Here is an 8,171-nt window from a genome sequence, read left to right as displayed (position 1 = left end):
ACTAATAGTGTTTTCCTAAAAAAAAAAAAAAGAATTTAAAAAAATTCTTTCAAGCGGATGGGTTGTTTCTGGAGGCCAAATCCTTGGGTTTTATTAAAAGATGTGACAATAAGAAGGCGTCAATAAATTTTTCCTCTGGGAAATTTTGCCACCCGATCTTATCATCTAGAAAAGGTCTTGTCCTTTAAAAACTTAGGGGAAAAAAGGAAGCCTCAGATGGTATTGCTTCAAACACTTTGAATATATGTAAATGTATTTAGTCCTTTGGCTTTTTAACCAGTGAATTCATGTTTAGGAATTTTAAACACCATGATGGGCGCTGAGTTTCAAAAAGCAACTCTCAAAATTACATCTACCAAAGCCCTTAAAAATCAGCCAGAGGTCCCCCAAGGAAGGACTTGGGGGATGATTACAACATTCCTTTGTGTGACACAGTAACACCCTGCTTGTGGGCACACTCAGACCCTCCGTTGAAAGTAACTAGCTGGGCTGCAGCTTAAAACTAATCTTGTCCACGGCTCCCTGGCAAGAGGTCAGGAGGCGACTCTTTCAGAATATGATCTCCGAGGAGATCTGAGGGGCTCCTAGAATATAACAAGTTGTAAAAGGGCGGGGGGGGGGGGGAATGGAGGGGGAGGGGGAGAGAAAGCAAAGAATAAAAGCAAAATTAAATTTTTACAATTAAGTGTATATTTTTTTCATTTAGTTAATTTCCAGCCGCTCACGTTTATTGCACATTAATTATGCATACAGCTTTTGTGCGGCTTAAAAAGTGAAGAATGAGATCCTTATCCTTTTATGGAGGATCAGGCTGCCTTGCTGGAGGCCCCACCAGCCAGCGGCTGGAGAAGCTTCGGGTCAGAAGGGGTGGGAGCTGCCTCCCTCCCCTGCCAACAGCCAGCGGCCAGGGCCAAGACACTTCACTCCCGGTCCAGTGCTGATCCCTCCGACCCTGCCTTTCTCAAAAGTGTTTTCTACAGCAGGGCTGGCAACCAAGGGCCCTAGAGGGTGGCTGGACGTGTTTCTGGGCCAAATCTAGGGAGAGGACCCCAAACTAGCCCCTGGCTGGCCCCCTCAGCTTGTCCTAACCAATATCTGTGTTCAAAGCCACTGGCTCAGGCCCTAGAACAAAAACAGAATGTTGACAAAGCCTTGGTGGGGAGGGCAGTGGGGGAGGGCACACTTCCTCCTTCCAACCCCTCTCCCCGGAACATGCCAAGGGGGAAGCAGAGGACACAGCTGCCCTGTGTGGGAGCATTAACTGTCCCGAGCCTCTGTGGCCCTACCGGTGGTCTCAGGAAGGGCTGGGCAGGTGGACCTCTGTCAGAATGCCATGCGACAATAGACAGGGCCGCCCTGGCTCTGGACCTACAAGAGAACTCCTCTGGATGACAGCAGGTCCTATGCTGCTCTTCCTGGGAGGGCTCCCTAAACCTGCTGCCCCCACTTTGGCTTCCCAGCCCCGGGCCCACCAGAGGGCTCCACCACCCAAGCAGATGTGGATATCCATCCATGTTGTGGGGCCCAGGCCATCCTCTCACCAGTGGACCAGACCTGGCTGAGAATACAGACCCAGGAGCCCGAGGCCCCGAGATCCAGCAAGGGAGAAACCCTCAAGGGCTCAGGTTGCCCACTGTTAGGCCAGGACCCTTAGGCTCTGCAGGAGCTGGGCTCCCTGTGTCTGTAGAAGCCTGCCCTTCCTCCTCGGCCTGAGACCAAGTGCCAGGTCACCACACGGACACCAAGTGCCCACCCTAAGACAGCCAGGGCACAGCAGGCACCCTATTTCCTGCACAGATTTGAGCAGACAGACTCAGAACCTGGCCCAGCCCCACCCTCGCTATTGGACAATCGGGATAACAGGTCTCCCTCTCTGAGCCCTAATTCTCCATCTGAAAATGGGGATCAGAACTGGACACACAGTTGTCCTGGGGTGTGAGTGGAATATTCCCTCCGAAGCACCCAGCCCAGGGTGCACACCCTTGAAATGGGAGCTCCTGGCCCCCAGGGGTGGGTATGGAGACCCCATTTCACAGATGAGGAAACAGGCTTTTGGAGGGAAGGTAGTAGGAAGGGCCAGCTGGACGACCTCGGTATCCTCTTGGGTCCCCTTGCCCTCAGCTCCAGAGGGGCTGGAACCTGACCCCTTCTCCAGCCACTGATGGTAAAGACTGGGGGGGTGGGGGGCGAGGGTAGTAAAGGAGACTCCAGCAAAGGGAACATCTCCCCAGGATGGCTGGTCTGCCCAACCGTCCACGCCCCACAGGAGGAGAGGCTGGCGGAGGCTGTTGGCCCCAGCACCCCCCACTTCCAACCACAGCAAGAGCCCCGACACGGGGAGATAGCCAAAAGAACAAAGACCCAGGAGCGGCAAGGGGCAAGGCTGAGGGGCTCTACAAGCTGGGGCCTGCACGAGCTCATGGTGACCCCCAGAGTCCAGCGCTGGGAGCCCACTAACCAGGGCCCGAGCACAGGCACCAGCACACCCGCTAACCCGAGTGGGCCTGGGCCACCTCCTTTCTATTAATAAAAAGTGCTCTCTCGATAGTCCTGCAGGGATACCCTGTAAAGTGTCCCTCGGCCCTTCTATTCTAGATTTCCCCAGCAGTCCTGCAGCGCCTCTAAGACGAACTTTAAAATAAAATTGTCATCATAAAGAAATCAACCATGCATAATAATAAACAACATGTTTAACATTTATTGGTCTGCCTTCTGACAAACTGAAATGTGAAAACATGCCAAAATTCGGGTTTCATAAAACAATTTTTCATCAAGTTCTTGCCTTTGACAAAATGCCTCTGTTTCATTCCTGGCTGGTGAGATTCGCTTCAAATGCGGCACCATTTCCACAAACAGGTCTTGAGTCTGATATTCCCAAGTATCTTTGGCTCCATTAGACTTCGTCTGAGTGACAGCACTCTGGCTTTCTCGGTGAACAACAGCGAGCAGCCGTGCTCCCCAGGGGAGGGGCAGCTGGGTGGGGAGCATCATCATCCTAAAACAGAACCTCACCATGCAGCCGATCACAGGCGCCAAAACCCCACTTTCCTTTCTTGTGGTAAAGTACGCATAACATAGAATGCACCACCTTAACCACTTTTAAGTGTGCAGTTCACTGGCATTAAATCCATTCACATGGTTGTGCAATCCCAGACCTGTGAAATATCTCCCCACCTCTCCCTCCCCCCAGAAACCACTCATCTACTTGGATCTGTGATTTTGAGTCCTCTAGCTGCCACCTGTATGGGACAGCGTACCATCTGTCTTTTTGCAACTGGCTTATTTCACTTGCTGTCCCTTGCGTTAAAGTTACAGCATGCATCAGAGTGTCCTTCCTTTTTAAAGCTGAATGCTATTTCACGGTGGCAAAGCTCTTCTTCTAACTTTCCACAGGGACACGGTCACAGTCAGAGATACACATTAAAATGCTCTCCCTCGGGATGCTTGGGTGGCTCAATGGTTGAGGGTCTGCCTTTGGCTCAGGTTGTGATCCCCAGGTCCTGGGATTGAGTCCCACATCAGGCTCCCCTCAGACAGTCTGCTTCTCCCTCTGCCTGTGTCTCTGCCTCTCCCTCTCTGGGTCTCTCATGAATAAATAAAATCTCAAAAAAAAAAAAAAAAAAAAGCTCCGCCTCAGCAGGGTAAAAAGAGGGGGCCGCATAGCACCCAGGAAGATGCCACATCTCACTCTCAGCCAGCTTTGATGGCCTGGAGGGGAGCTGGGGACTTAGGGTCACCCCAGTCAGCCCAGGCCTCACAGAGATTAAAATCCAGCACCAGTCTGCCTGCCAAGCCCCGACTCTTTCTCCACACGCCCCTGTCCTCTGAGCATGGAGGGAGCTAGAACAACAGGCTCCTCACACTCCAGAACTTGAGGGACACCCAGGGGTGGGTCCTGGCCTGGCACGTGGTCAATCAGCGGATCACTCCCCGACCACCTACTGTGTGCCAGCACCCTGCGCTCTCAGAACTCACAGACTTTGTCCCCAGCTGTCACTACATCCTCCTGGCTGCCCCATATGGAGACTGAAACCAAAGGAAGCTTTTAAAATGATCACAGTCTGCTGTGCCTTTTGTTTTTCTGAGGTACCAGTACTTCTGTCTAACTACGAAAATCTCACCTCTCAAATTACTCTTATTTTTCTTCAAATGGTCATGTTGTTATAGTTATGGAGGAGACTATTCTTATGCTCAGAAAATGCACACTTGAAATATTTAGGGATGACATAGGAAACGGTCAACCTTACAGAAAAAAAAAACATACTCTTAGATAGATGTATACATAGATAAAGCAAGTATGGTAAAATGCTTACATGGGTCAAATCTAGGAGGGGGTATACGGGCATCTGTGTACTCTTCTTTCAACTTTTCTAGTATTTTCACCACAAATGTGACCCAGAGGTACAAGGGAACACATCCATGATGAGACATGGAAAGAACAGTCGGCCAGGTACACAAGCAGGCATGCTCAACTCTCCATCTCATAATGGAGGGTCATGTGGCTCTGCCACAAGCTGCCAGAAGAGTTGGTTCAGACGGGAGCACAAAGCTGCGGAAGTGTGACTGTCCCATCATACACCACCCCCAAGGCCCCAAAAGGACCATGGCCGGGACTGTCATCAGACACCAAGTATGCAGTAATGTCCATAGTTTTCTCTCCTCGTGGCGCAGCCTAGTCTGGGGGTCCCAATCATCCATGAAGTGCATAGCACAGAATCCACAGCTCATCAGAATCAGAAACCCCTCCGTGGGTGCAGGAAACCACATGCACCTCACTCTCTGCTGGCTCCTGGCGCCAGCCCAGAGCCAAGCCACCAAGTAGGTGCTTGATGGAATGAACTAAGTGAACGATCGAGGTTCTCTTTTCACAACTTAGACTAAGTTAAGGTCCTTCCTCCCAACCCAGCTGACCAGAGGTCAGGGTGAATGGCTGGCGGTGTGTGGGAACTGCACACACCTGCTGCTTGCCTTTCTGGGCAGCTGCAGTGGAGGGTAAGCAGGCGGCAGGCCTGAGGAGTCTGGAGGTCCGGATGGGAAAGCCAGAAGAGCGGGCAGCTGGGGCCAGAACATGGGGTGGTGGCAGAGAGGCTGCTAGACTGGAGACAAATCTGACCTGGCCAGAACCAGGTGTCCAGGTGAGCTTCCCCAGAGCTGCCTTAGAAACCAGGCCCTCTCCCATGTGAAGGCTCTGGGAGGGGACAGCCTTTCTCTGGCTGCTCAACGTCTGGCGTCCCTCTCTGATAAGGAGGAACCACTTGAGAGGGTATACGGTTATAACCGCTAGAGATCACAGACAAGTCCCACTGGGCTGGGGGGGGGGGTTCTCCTGGGGTCCTGGGTGGCCAGCAGGCAGCCAAGAAGGGCCTAAGCAGCCTTTTCTTCTCCTCCCACCCAGTGTGCCTGGTTCAATGCCCCCTTCCTGCCAGGGCATTCAGGCTCCTCTGGACCCCTGGAGGAGACAGGGACCTCAGAACTGAGGTCTTGCAGACTCTATGGCTGTGGCCTCAGAAAGCCCATCACCAGAGGAGGAACTATGCAGCCCGAGGGCCAGCTGAGGCTCCCGCCCCTTGGGCAAGGCTAGTGCTTCAAAGCCAGACTGTGGGATGACAGATTCGGTCCCATGCTGCCTCTGACCTGCAAGCCACCTAACTCCTGGAGCCTCCCTTTGCTCTTCTGTGAAAGGGGCACAACAGTGCTACTGCAATAAATGATTCTCGTCAAACCCTTGGCACCGTGCCTGGCACAGACTGAGCGCTCAGTGAGCAGCAAATGTTATGAACGCGGCCGTGGCTGTTCCTGTTGGCCTGTGTGCGCTCCCCACGCCTGCGAGCCCGTGGCTGCCAGGATTTGCGGAGACGCGTCGAGGGCAATGCTCACCCCAAGGGCCAGCGCGATGGCCAGTGGGTCTGAACAGCAAGTCTAGAGCCCCTTCCCCGCCCACTGCCTGGGCCAGCATCCCCCATCCAGGGACTGCCATCTCCCTGCGCCCCGAGCCAGGAGGTGGGATGGCCTACGTCCCCCGAGGACAGAGGCCAGGGACTTTGGCCCTGCTCTATTGCCATGAAAGAGCAAAACCGCAGCAGGGTTCAAAAGGAAGAGGGGGAAACCTGGTAACTCATCCCAGACGGGTCCATCTGCTTTATCAAAGCTGATTCCAAGGATCAGGGTCCCCACTGAGAAAGGCCACAGACAGTGGCCTTATTAGAGTTCTGGGAACCATGAAACGGCCTGGCCCACCACGCGGCCCCTGGACAATCAGGCGGGGCCCTCGGCCTCCAAAGGCAATCTCCATGTGCGTGAGCGTGTGTGCACGAGCAAGCCTGGATGCAGGGGTCATCTTCCCTCTATCCTTTTGTCTTGTGGGGCTGTTTTTCCTCCTGTTTTCACCCCTCTGGGCAACAGCTACCGTGTGTGTCCCTAAAGCTCCATCTTTGGCCCCCAGGGCACCCCCAGATGTCCCAGACCAGACCAAACTTGTCGGGGAGGGTGTGCCTGCCTGCCTGCCCTTGGAACGGGCCCCAGGACACCACCCTGAGAACACCCAGCTCGGCCAAAAGATGGGAATGGTGCCATCACTCTAGCCAGTTCCTTCTGAACTCCAGCTCCCCCATCATGAGTACAGAATGCAAACTATTCCCCCAGAGCAAACTCCCGGCTCTGGTTTCCGGATGCCTCCCTCCGATGCAGCAGCCTTAGCCGAGATTCTTCTCCAAATCCCGAGGAGCACCTCCCCCGCCCCTTCCCTGTGGAATGTTTCTTACCCACGTCAGGAGTCATAAGCAGGGACTGTAACACATTCCTCCGCACCCCTGGATGCTGCCGGGGCCTTAGTTTGAGAGGCGTCGCGCAGGCCGGAGACACGGGCTCGTTTCAGGAATGCCCCCCCAAAATGGATCCAGGCCCCATGCGCGACACGGGCCTGCCCAGTCCTGCCAATGCTGCCGCCCACAGCCCAGGCCCCTGGCACCATGGAAGTTTCCTGTAACCGACGACACCGCTTGTGAGATGCAGGTTCTGACATCAGGCAATTATTTGAGGGGACCGGCATGTTGCTTTAAGTGAGAAGGCAAATTCTAGATACTTGTTTTTGTCATAACACCAGAGGAAGCAGGCACAATATTTGCAAAATTAGAAACAGCCTTGGGTCTCAGCCCCTCGCTGATGGCACTCAGGTATTAATCCATTAAGGCAATCAAAAGAGCTTAAATAAAAGTCTGAAGCCTGCAATATACATGTCCATGAACAAGCGGTAAAACTTCCTGAAAAGGTGATTTCAAAGCCATATTGCCCACGCTTGGCAAATTGCATATTTAATTATTTTGTCAGTCCCTCTTTCTCCTCTAATCTTTGGGGAAAATGCCCGGAGACATACGAAACCAGTTAGGATAATTAAGGTACGATGGAATTAGGTGTCGGCTGATTTCTCCGAAAGATGCCATCCTCTAAACTGGTATGAGATGTGTGCAGGCCCCAAAAGGCAGTAACGTCTGTAAGGTCTGCCTTTCTATAGAAAGATCAAAGGTCTTTTGCCCCTTTCAGGATGTTTGTAGAATTTGTTTCCCAATTATCCCACATTTGCGCACTGGGACATCCTAGTTAACTCTTTGATGGCACCTCTGGAATTGGCCCATAATTGACATCAAGCTGCACCTCCAGGCTCCAGACTGGGGACCACGGTTCTGATTTGGAATCTATGCTCCCAGAGGGAAGAGGGTGGATGGGAGATAGAAAGGGGATAAAGGCTGAGGTTTGGGTCCCTTAGAGCCTTCCTGCAACCTTCACTCCATGATGAAGGACTCTCCCCATTATTCAGGCTTGGCTGAACGTTGGTAAACACTCCCCTGCTCCCATTCTGGTGTGAACTGGAGCTAGGATTTTTGTCTTTGCACAATTCTGCCATCTAAGACCAGGGCCCGAGTGCCTGCCTTTAAATACCATTCTAGAAAGGAAATACACCAAATACATTATTTTCCCGCATGGGGTATTTCTTCTGGTCCAGGAAGAAGTTAAAAAAAAAAAAAAGAAAAGAAAAGAAAGAAAAGAAAGAAAGCCAAATATTTTGAAAAAGTGAGCAAAACTCATCAAGACTTGAAATTTTAGTTTTGGCGCTCCAAATAATATGATTAGGGTACTATGCAAAGATATAAAGTCAAATATTAAAAATTTTTAAA

This window comes from Vulpes vulpes, chromosome 2 (genome assembly GCF_048418805.1).
Source record: "Vulpes vulpes isolate BD-2025 chromosome 2, VulVul3, whole genome shotgun sequence".
NCBI lineage: Eukaryota > Metazoa > Chordata > Mammalia > Carnivora > Canidae > Vulpes > Vulpes vulpes.
Note: the sequence above shows the minus strand (reverse complement) of the source record.